This window comes from Nicotiana tabacum, chromosome 18, assembly GCF_000715075.1.
Source record: "Nicotiana tabacum cultivar K326 chromosome 18, ASM71507v2, whole genome shotgun sequence".
Lineage (NCBI taxonomy): Eukaryota > Viridiplantae > Streptophyta > Magnoliopsida > Solanales > Solanaceae > Nicotiana > Nicotiana tabacum.
In genome coordinates this window covers 150,018,716-150,030,913 of record NC_134097.1, presented here as the reverse complement: position 1 = coordinate 150,030,913, position 12,198 = coordinate 150,018,716, and the positions used below count along the sequence as shown (strand labels likewise).

Genomic DNA, 12,198 nt, shown 5'->3' with positions numbered 1-12,198 from the left:
CTTGAAATGGGAATTTGTCGGCTGGCTTTGTCTTCACGAGAGGCGCCATCACAATCGGGTCCGGGTTTAGGGTCGTGACAAGTCCCGATTGGGTCGTGACATTAACGTTATTACTGATGTTGATCTTTTTTTTTTGACATAACATTTTGGATTGGTTTGAAATTAAGGCTTGACGTAAAAGTTGTTCAAATACTTCATTTTCTTCATATAAAATTGACCAATTATTGGACTTCCTATTGATGTGCTTAATAAAATCAAAAGGTAATGTGGTTCCCATTTCTGTTCTTCTGATAATCCCAAGATAATACATTTGTTTTTTGATATGGCTACTGTTGTGTGGTTAAAATTTTTGGTTTCTTAAATTTTTTTCTGCTTTTGATATGAAAATAGTTACACTTTACTTTGCGCAAAGTGAAAGATAAGTTGCATTTAGTGGTTCATTTGGTTATGTCGTTGCTAAATATTTCAAATGTGACCATTCAACTGTATTCACTTGAAGAAAAGCTTTATCTTACCACGAGCTGCATCTAACATAAAATATGTTTGAGAATCTAAAAAGCTGCTAAAATTGATCATTTAACCATGTATATATTACGTAGATCAATGTTATTTGTACAGTTCCTAATTTGTATTTTTGTTTTGGTAAAATTTCTACCGGATCAGATGATCTGACCTTCTGAAATTAAATCAATATTGACTTTCAGCTAATGTTTTTAAATGAATTTCTTAGTACAAGTCATTAGAACTATTTCTTACTATGGTTGCACTATTGTTTATTTATTGACCATGAATTTTATAACGTTTAAAAATTGTAGGACTCTTGTATCAACTGATATTAAGGAACAATAAATTTTAATATTGATGGACTCTGGACAAACAAACTAGCGTCCCTGCTCTGAAAAGAAATGTCCTGATAGGAATGTTAGACGACGTGAACAGTATAAACTTAAGATGGCGAATGAAAAGAGTGCACTATCGTTACAGAAAGTACTCAAAAATCAGGTGTTGCAACGTAATCTCTTTGAAAGAGCGACTTCTACCATCTCTACTGATATAACAACAACATCAGGACATTTACAGTGTACTTCTAATACAAAGGGCTCCTATTATACTTCCAAAACAGGTTAGTATACTAATATTATATCGCAATCTATACAGTACACAATTGTTTCATTGTTTAGAACAAATATAATTTTCTTGTGTGCATGAATATCTACCATAAATTTAATATAGACATCTGTTGCGCTTACGCCTACTATGCAGAGAGTAAGGTTACAATGCTTCCATCATTTCCTCCTTTTGACAAGGAAAATCCTCTTTGCACTTATAAGAAGGGCAAGTTGCCTAAAGTTACCATAATTTTACGCTAATATACAAGACATTATGTTGACTAAAAACTACTTATCTGATAGGTTCAATGTCAGTTGTACCTAATGAACAAAATGATACAACTGAGATAATGATAACTAAAGGGTTGTATTTGTATCATCTTTAGGCAATATCATTTTGTGCTTACTATTTCACTCCTTACAACCTCTACAACATGCAGGTCGCACTCGATATAACAAAACTGCTATGAATATTGAATTACGCTCAGACTATGTGCCGTTAAAAAAGGTTCCAAATTGTAAATTTTGCTTTGCGAAAAGATTTGAATATGAATCTCCTGGATTTTGTTGTGGAACTAGTACAGTTAAGATAATTTCACATCGAATGCCCACTAAGCTACATGATCTATATTTTGAGAATAGTGAAAAATCCCGACACTTTCGAACATACATCATAACATATAATAATTCATTTGCATTTACATCACTTGGTATAAACTATGATACAGACTTAGCGCGAAGGAATCATGGTATCTATACTTTTAGAGTTCAAGGACGAATGTATCACCTAATAGATGATTTGTATCCTGGAGGAAAAAAACCAAAAAAATCAACAGTTGTGCTTTTGTGACAACAACAATGAGTTAGCAAATAGAATGACATGCTCTAACAAAGTTAATGAATCTATAGTGAGGGAACTGATGGATATGTTGAGAGTTAACCCGTACTCCTTTTTTATATGATCTTTGATAGATATTCCTGACCTACAAAACTTCCATATTGGACTGAAATGTGATCCTGGTTTAGATCACAAATGTTTAATTTGCCAACTTCATCAGAAATTGCTGCAATATGGGTTGAGGACAATGACAATAGTATAAATCATGCACCACATACTCAAATTTACACCACAGCAATAGCACACAAATATTGAACTATTATTACGGATGTTATGACGCCTTGTAGTATCCTTTGTTGTTTCCATATGGACATAATGTGTGGTATTGTGGTATTAAGAAAATTCCTAAACAAAAAAATATTCATGAGCCTGTGTCATCAACATGCTACCTTGCACTGGCATCTACTCTTTTGCTTGTACACTTTGCACGTGGCTACTGTATCCCTATTGACGCGAATGGTGCATGTCAGCTTTTCTAATATGTGGGCCCGTTTGAATTTTTTTCTTTGTTTCTCAAATGTGAATTTGCAGGATTTTCTATTGTAATAGCCACGTGTAGTACTATCGAGTCTGAAACTTAAATGTTGTGGTTTTGGATTCAAAATATGTTTCTAATGTTTTAAAAATGTTACATTTCTATATATAATGTGGTATTACACCGCGCTGTATAATACCGCATTATATATAGTGATGTGTAATACCGCGCTATATCCTCTCATTAAAAAAATCTTCTTCTTCTCCAACAACAAACCAGACTTCCCCCATTTTTTTAAAAAAAAAAAATAATAGCGGTCCCCCTCCCCCCTATTTTTCACCAAAAAAAATTTGAGTGGACCCCATCCGTCACATAAAAAGATAAGATTGTAGGTCTCACATCCTACCCAAGCCTTCTATTGTTGTGGTTTCCTCGTTTCGGGCTCAAAATTTCAATTTATCGACTTTTCTAAAAACATAAATTGAGGTATTCCAATTTAGTTTATGTCGAAACTCATATAATAATGCATATTAGTTGTCTTGAATGTGTTTTCATGTTGTTTTGTGTTTTGCTTGCGATTAAACTAGTATATTATTTTTATCCGAATTAAGATATTAGTGTTTTAAAAAAATATTTAAAAGTTGATAAATCATTTTTTTTGTTAATAAAATGTTCATAAATTTCTTTTATTGTTTTATATGTAATTTCGTGAATGTTATTTTATTAAAATATATTTATTGTTTTTATTTAGTTTAGATTATTTATTTGCTTAAAGACTAGTGCCCTCTTAGCGTAGTAAAAGGTAGAGCCTTTTAGCGTAGTAAAATATAGAGCATTTTAGCATAGAATCCATGTAGTTTAAGTATCTATTATATTGATAGATCAAACACAAACTTTGTCCAATTAAATAATTAAAAATTAATTATTTAATTTACAAAACAATGACACAAAATTATAAAAATATTGAAATTGACACACATAAGAATTCATAATAGCTTGGTGCTACTGTGTCACGCCCCAACCTTGGGAGGCATGGCTGGCACCCGATGTCGTACTGGCCCGAGCTAACCACTCTGAAACTCATTTATTCCTTTTGTAACTATCATGGGCCAACATGGCCACAACTCGTAATGCACAACTGTAAGTAGACAACATTATATCACTGAACCATTTTTCTTAAAACATGAATACATATGGGCCTTCAAGGCCTCTGACATACTATACAAAATGAACCTCTATCTACAACGCCTCTAAGATTATTCGACATTAAATGGGACGGGGTACCGGCCTACCCATAAGTCTATAGCAAAACTCTGATACGATGACTTATAGACGTGGTTGTACTCCGAATGAGGTGGAGTCTTATCATTCGTTGAATGCCAATCTCGTTTACTATGAGGGCTCATCAAACTGATAATCTATACATGCAGACATGAATGTAGCATCCCCAAAAAAAGGACGTTAGTACGAATAATATACTGAGTATGTAAGGTAGAACTGAAACATAACAATAAGTTAATATTTATTTAAATACATATAAGAATCAACCTGTAAGTCTGGACAACTCTGTAAATCATGAAATACTTATAGTGTTATCCATATGCATATGAATGTCATGTCGTGCATAGGACCGCTGCTGTTTTGTTTTTTTTAAATGGGGGAAGTCTGGTTTTGTCGTCGGGGAAGAAAGAGGGTTTTTTAATGAGAGGGTATAGCGCGGTATTACATATTACTATATATAATGCGGTATTATACCGCGCGATGTAATACCGTGTTATATATAGAAATGTAATCTTTTTTAAGCATTAGAAACGTATTTTGAATCCAAAACCACAACATTTAGGTTTCGGACTCGATAGTATTGCATGTGGCTATTACAATAGAAAATCCTGCAAATTCACATTTGAGAAACAGAGAGAAGAAAATTCGAACGGGCCCACATATTAGAAAAGCTGACATGCACCATTCGCGTCAACATGGATACAATAGCCACGTGTAAAGTGTACAAGCAAAAGAGTAGACATCAGTGCAAGGTAGCATGTTAATGACACAAGCTCCTGAATGAGCTCAACTATCCCTTCTAATATAAGAGAAAATATAAGATTATCTGCATCTTTTCTCAAAAAGGGTCAATTTGATCAAAGTTAAATGCATGGATTCCTCTATACAAAATAAATTTTGTCTTGTTATATATTTGCAAAGCTATGCTATGATTAAAATAAGCAAGAAATGCACTTTCAGTACTGGTTTTGGTGTTAAACTTGCCAAAACCCTCTATTGTATTGAAGTTGCGACAAACTCCGATGCAAAAAATCTGTGCAACAAGAGAAATGATGTTGTTGCAAAAAAACTAAGTTTATAACAAAAATATTGTTGCGATAAATTACATTTTGTTATTAAAAATCATGTAATTATCACTTATAAACAATAACAACTTTTGTAGTCCCTCAAGAGTAATGAATTACAAATGTAAAGTGTAATAAACTTTAAGAAACCACTATTAAGTGATATAGATTTACTTATATAACACATCTTATGCATTTATTGATTTAATTATTTATTACTAGTCAATTTGTTCGTGCTTCGCGCGATCATAAATAAAAATTATGTTTTGATCTTGTTGTACATTTAATTGAGATATAAGAAATAAAATTTTCATGTATATACATACAAATATAAATATTTTCTCCAATTAACTCCAGAACTCTCCATATAACCATTAACCCCCAAATTAATTTTGTTTAAATACTAAAAGTAGAAAATAGTTATTACTCCTATTTGATTATCATGCACTTTTCACTAATTTCCAAACCCGATATGTGAAGTTATAGTAAGATTATGGGTTGATAGACATTAGATAATTAGGTTGTGATTAAAATTTAGACATTATCCAGATTAAAATAGGGTCAAATTGATGTTATTCTTCTTTCAACTTTTCAAATGGACTTACTGAATATGAAATTAATCAAATAATGGATGTCTATGCAAAAACAAATATATTTTCAAAATTTATAAACTCAGCGTATGTGCAGTAATGAGGAGTGGGAAGAACAGAGAGCAACATTTAGAGTATCCAATATCGTTGCCTGCCTAAGGACAAATCAAGTTGATAAACAAAAAAATTGGGCAAAAGAACCAAAACTAATTTCGTTAAAATCTTTAATATACAATAATGATTATCATCTAATCTACACCTTGTCTAGAAAGGCTAAAGAAAAAAAATAAGAGAAGTTTTATGCTAATAAGGCGTATAGTGGTAATACATTCCTTCTCGTACATAGTATATTGCTTTCAAGTTCCATGACCTCCTCCCTCCTAACTTGTCAAGAAAATAGTATTAACTATCAATAAACTTTCTTTTTCTTTTCTTTGTAATTTGTAATCCATTGTCATTTCTTGCTACAAGTAAGCTTTACGTGAATTCAAACCATATAATAATTCAACAGATAGAAGAAAAACTCATAACATTGAATTTTAAAAATACTATCAAATACATGTCGGGTTAAGCTTACTATCTCATTTTGAAGCTTGGAAACCTTCTCAATTACAATAGCGTCTTCCAAATTTATCTAGAAACTGGCCACACACATCCTAATAGTGGAATACAAAAAGGTACCAGAAAGAGTAACAATATGGCATCAATCAATTTGAACATTTCATAAATTTAATTTGGGATATTAAAAAAGGCATTGAAGTTTTAAAGATTCACTTTTGGGCTTCTTAAAATTAATAAGGTAAAATAATTATAAAAAAAACATATGAAAAAATATACGAAGATAATTCTTTTTGAAAAAGGAAGAAAATTGAACGGAGGATTTCATGTATTGGGTTTGTAGCGCGCAGAAGCATCAGAAGACATTTTCTTCACCAGCGGTCTCTTACCTAGTTTGCTTGCACTGCAAAGTTTGTTTTGCAGTTGACTGTGTCATCTTCGTCCATCATCTCTTTGTGGTCTACTATGTAAAGAGCAAAACGAAATGTCTGGATTTTAAGAAACGCAAAAGAAATGGAATGATAGGAAGAATGGAGGATGAACCGTGTTTGTAAAATAAGGGTCATGTCTGTCAAGCGACTTGTGAGTTACTTAGATGAAGCACCTTTTAAGAAGTGACTTTTGGTGTTTTAAGATAGCACATAAATGGGAAAAATTTAGAAAAATGCCAAAAAATTTGAAAAAATAAATAAATATGATTCTTGAACAAAGAGATATGCCACATCACTCTTCCTTTCCCCTCCTTTATATAGATATATAGATTATATGGATTATAATTACTATTCATGCACTTCTAATGTAATGTTAATATCCATGTACTTGTATTATAGATATTTTTATTTTTTATAATTTGTACTTTTCAACTTCTAAATTTAAATTTTACTTACAAGTAGGGGTATACATAGGCCGGGTTAGTTCAGATTTTTCAATTACCTAACCAAATCAGTGGTGTCAGATTTTTAAATATATAAACCAAACCAAACCAAACCAATAAAGTCGGATTTTTCAATCTCGAATTTTTTCGATTTTTCAGTTTTTTCGGGTTTTCGAATTTTCTTCCGATAAAGTCTTCATAGCATAAAATATATAAGTTGTGCTCCAAATAGTTCATTAGTACTAGTAGGATACAACTATATAATATATTTTCTAAGAAAATAACACAATAATATGAGATGATTCATAGCATTGTACTAAAATATTCAATAACAAAGATAATATAATTGCTTAAAAGAAAATATTACTAATTAATATGCAATAATAAAAATTAACATAATCAAAAAATATAATATAGGTCATGTTAAATAATACAGCTAATAAGTACTATTAATTATATAACTAAGCACTAAAGAAAAAAAATTAACTAGGTTATGCATTTTTATTATAAACCAATGCAAAACTAAGAAATAGATATCCAATAATTTGTCATTCCTAGTGTTGAATTGAATTTCTTTTATTAACATTAGTATTGATTTGAACTTTGTTTAACTTACTACCTTTATGGGCTATAACATTTATTGGACCATTCAAGAATGTTACGTCCAAACTTTAATTAATACGTTTAAAGATAAAACTATGTACAAGTTTAAGAAATATTTATAAATTATATTATAATAAATATTTATATGTATAAAATATTTTAAAATTTGTATAAATATAATATTTTGGTTTCAGTTAGACTTTGTTTTAGTTAAAACCAAACCAAACCAATTATAGTCGATTTTTTCCCAATACCAAACCACAATCGTTTTTTCCTCCCGTTTGATTTGGATTATTGGTTTGGTGCGGTTTATCGATGTGATCATCCAAAAGGTCATCTCTTATTTTAGAAGTCAAATCTGCGTTCCGAAACCTTAAAAACCGCATTTTCATTCTCCTCGATTTGCGTGCGCAGTCCAAACATATATCCGGGAAGCCCTTATGTGAATTTTTTAAGAAATAATGAATTTTGGCTTAAAAGATGATTTTTGTTGACTTCGGCTGATTTATTTAGGTAAACGGACTCGGATCTATGTTTCGACGGTCCCGGAGGGTCCGTAGTAAAATATGGGACTTGGGCGTATGTACGGAATTGAATTCCGAGGTCCCTAGCCCGAGAAATGAATTTTTGAAAAAAAATTATTTACTGGAAAATATAATGAGTTTTATAAATTGAATAATGTTTGAACTTGATGGTATCAGGCCCGTATTTTGGTTCCGGAGCCCGATACAGGTCCGTTATAATATTTAAGCCTTATATGTAAAATTTGGTGAGAAACGGAAGTAATTTGACGTGATTCGGACCTTTGGTCGGAAAAATAAGAAGTTTGAACTATCTTGAAAATTTCATGAGTTTTGGTGTTAAATTCGTTGTTTAAGATGTTATTTTGGCGATTTGATCCCACGAACAAGTCCGTATGATATTTTTAGACTTGTGTTCATGTTTGGTTTGGATCGCCGAAGGCTCGGGTGAGTTTTGGATAGGCTACAAAGTGTTTTGGACTTGGAAAAAAAAGTGCAGGTGTACAGTTCTGGTGTTAGCCTCTGATCTCGCAATTGTGAGACCAGAGTTCGCAATTGCAAGGAAAACAATGATGGCAATTGCGAGTCCTTTATCACAAATGCGAAGAAGGCCTGGGCCGACTTAGTTCGCAAATGCGAACATAACTTCGAAATTGCAGAAGAGAGTCTGGGAAGGGGGGTGATCGTATTTGCGATCTTTTTATCACAATTGCAGAGGTTAATGTTCGCAATTGCGAAGACAGTAGTGGTATGATGGTTCTCGCATTTGCGAAGCTCAGGTCGCAATTGCGACATCTGCGCCTGTTAAGTTGGGGCTTATACGAGATTTTGAACTCATTTCTCAAATTTTCAAACCCTAAACCTCCCTAGGCGATTTTTCAAAGACCCAAACTTCTCCAAATCATAGGTAAGTGATTTCTAACTCACTCTTTCAATCTATTCCATCTTTTTGCAAGATTTCATCACAAAAATCTAAGGATTTTCATGGAAAATTGGGTGTTTTTGGGAAGAATTTGGGAATTTCGAAATTTGGGGAATTAGACCTCAAATTGAGGTCGGATTCCAAAACCAATTGCATAGCCGGGCTCGGGGATGAATGGGTACTCAGGTTTTGGTCCAAATTCGAGTTTTGATCAAGCGGGTCCAGGGTTGATTTTTGACTTTTTGGGAAAATGATAGAAAACCTATAATTATGCATTGGAGTTGAGTTGTTTAGCATTTGTTGATATTATTGAGTTAGTTATGACTAGATACGAGTGAATTGGTGGTGGAATCGAGAGGTAAAGCAGTGGTTGAACTTTGAAATACCCGTTGGCTTGAGGTAAGTGTTTGGTCTAACCTTAGCTTGAGGAAATAAGTGTTGTTGTCTTACTTGCTATGTGTTTAATTGTTGAGTATGACATATAGGTGTGGTGACGAGTATCTATACATTGTTGTTGGATCATAGCATGCAAATAACCTTATACTTGTAATCATTGTGTCTCTTATCACGTATTGATCATGCTTAAGCTGGTTACTCTTCATGTTGAACAAGTTTGGCTATATTTTCTTGTTATTGGGTAATTGTTGAGTGTTGACTCAAGTTGAGACTTACATTGTGAATTTAACTGTTGAAACGAGATTGGTTATAACTGATTCCCTTGCCGGGATGTTATTGTTTCTATTGTTTGGATGAGGAAAGAGTGATAAAACACGAAGGGTGATGCCGTGCACATTCATACTTATACATATGGTGAGGAAAAGTGATAAAGCACGAAGAGTGATGCCGTGCACATTTCCATTATTCATATGGTGACGAAGAGTGATAAAGCACGAAGGGTGATGCCATGCACATTTTTATCATTGATTTCATGGTGGTGATTGAGAGTAACATCACAAAGGGTGATGCAGTTGTGATTATTTGTTGTTATTGGTTCAAGTGCATTAATTGTTTAATTTCTGTTACTATTCTGATTCTTTATTTTGGTACCCCCATAACATGCTGCCCCTTCCCGTTAATTTTTGCTTAGCTTCTATTATTGTTATTCTGTTAGTATATTATTTAACTGCACATGTTTATGTTGGTTGTCGTGTCCTAGCCTCGTCACTACTTCGCCGAGGTTGGGCTTGACACTTACCAGTACATGGGGTCGGTTGTACTAATACTACACTCTGAACTTTTTGTGCATATCTCGGTGCCATACCTTGTGAGTAGAGTCGGGTGGCTACCTTTAGTCCATTGGAAACCCAAGGTAGTCCTGCAGACGTCTGCAGGACCCAGCGTTCCCTTTATCCTACTTCAGTTCTATTTATCTACTTTCAAAACAGATGTATATTTTTTTTTGTTCAGACCATTGTTTGTAGTATTCACAGACCGTTTGTGAGTTGTGACACCAGTTCTGGATGGAGTTTTATTACGGTTTCATTATTAGTATTAAGATAATCTGTTAAATTTTGTTCTTCCGCATTTATTCCGATGATTTACTTTTGTTAACTTGTAAACTGCTAAAAGATAAAAGAAAAATGTGAAATAATTTGTAACGTTGGCTTGCCTAGCAAGTACAATATTAGGCGCCATCACGGTCCCGATGGTGAAAAATTCGGGTCGTGACAAACGATTTTCTTTGTACACCCCTACTTACAGGTGTAATTTGATAAAAATTATACAATACAATGGTCTTACTTCTTTCCGGGGCCAACGTAAGCAGAGAAGTAGTTAAGGGTCTGAAAACACGAATCTTCTCAGATGGGGGACCAAAGAGGAAAAACCAAAAAGTTGAAGACTAAAACAGAATTCTTCAATCTTCACAACTCAAACCCCTTTTATTTACTAAAAGGAAAATGCGTTCAGAAAAATCTCAGCTGAAATTTCATTCACTTCACATCAATCGAAGAATCACTAAGCTCAAAACCAACACAGTAGGAGTATCGATTTCTCGACACTGTTTTCTACATTTATTTTAATATATACATGTAGGTCGCTCTCTCTAGCTCATCTGGTTCATTCCTCGAACTGCCATCAGGTAAAAACCCTAATTTTGATCTTTGCTAATTGGAACCGTTCAGTTGCTAGTAATTAGAGTAAAAGTTGAGCTTTGATTGATTAGTCATTATATTTAGCTGTATTTTGATACTATTTTAATTTTTTAGATTTTTCCTCTACTTGAAATAGTGAAAAGTTTGTGTTCGACCTTTAAAACACCAAAGCGCACTTATAGAGAAGCAACATTTCAAATTTGGTTAGGAAAACTTAACTGCTGTTGTAATCAGAGGCGGATCTAGGATTTCTAGTACATGTGTGCACTACTAAAAAAAAGGAGAAAAAATGTATTAGGTGGGAATTGATCCCTATACCTCTTGGTAAATAACTCAGCCTTTCAACCAAGTGCACCATTCAACCTTCTTGAAATATGAGTGCCAACAGTTAATATTATACCAATTTTAGAAAATATGTACATAAAATATCTAGTTTTACGGAGAGACCATGGGTTCACGTGCTCCATAATTACTCCTATAAATCCGTCCCTAGTTGTAATGGATAGTTTCTTTTTAAATCGTTTTTGGGTGTTAAGTGGTTTTAGCTTCTTGTTTAAGAATGGAAATTGGTTGTAATTTAGGGGATTTAATTGTATAATGAAATATTGGAGGAAAGATTTAAGACGAGGAGCAGTAAATTGTGTGGAAGAGGAATAAAGGGCAGCTCGGTGTACTAAGCTCCCGCTACGCACGGGATCAGGGGAAGCGCTGCAACCTTACCTTGCTTTTCTGCAAGAGGTTGTTTCCGCGGCTTGAACTCATGACCTCTTGGTCACAGGGCGACAATGTTCACCATTGTGCCAAGGTTCCCGTCTTTGAGAGGAATAACTGGAAAAATTTACCTAAAAGTTCAATATGGCTTAGAATGGATTTTTTTCCTGAAGAATTTCTGAACTAAGGTTGAAATTTTACTTAGAAAAGTTAGGGGGAGGGGGCTTTGTGGTGGTTGCCGCCCTTGCCTGGGACTCCTTGGTTCTGGGGAGTGGACTCCACAAAGTGGTTCTTCTCATGTAATTTTTCCCGCCAGTTCATGTCCATAGTGGAGGAAATGAGAGTCGAACTCATGATGCAATCTTCTTGACAAACCAATGGTGTGGATGGATATGAGAAGGACGGAGTTAAGCACCCGACCAATACAAGGGGCTTGCTCTAGAAAGCCACTAGCACCTTTATTAGTTGCTTGTTTGAGTATTGTTTACTACGAACTAAT

At 33.7% G+C, this 12,198-nt stretch overlaps 1 protein-coding gene across 4 annotated transcripts in view; it reads left to right on the top strand.

Annotated features, from left to right (window-relative positions):
- The first annotated feature begins 10,802 nt into the window (after positions 1 to 10,802).
- The window catches only part of LOC107777060 (uncharacterized), a 32,129-nt gene continuing 30,733 nt past the window's right edge, over positions 10,803 to 12,198 (top strand). For all 4 annotated transcript variants that reach the window (XM_075237472.1, XM_075237471.1, XM_075237470.1 and 1 more), the window contains exon 1: positions 10,803 to 10,975. The gene's annotated coding sequence lies outside the window, so the exon portion shown is untranslated. The remainder of the gene's footprint in view (positions 10,976 to 12,198) is intronic.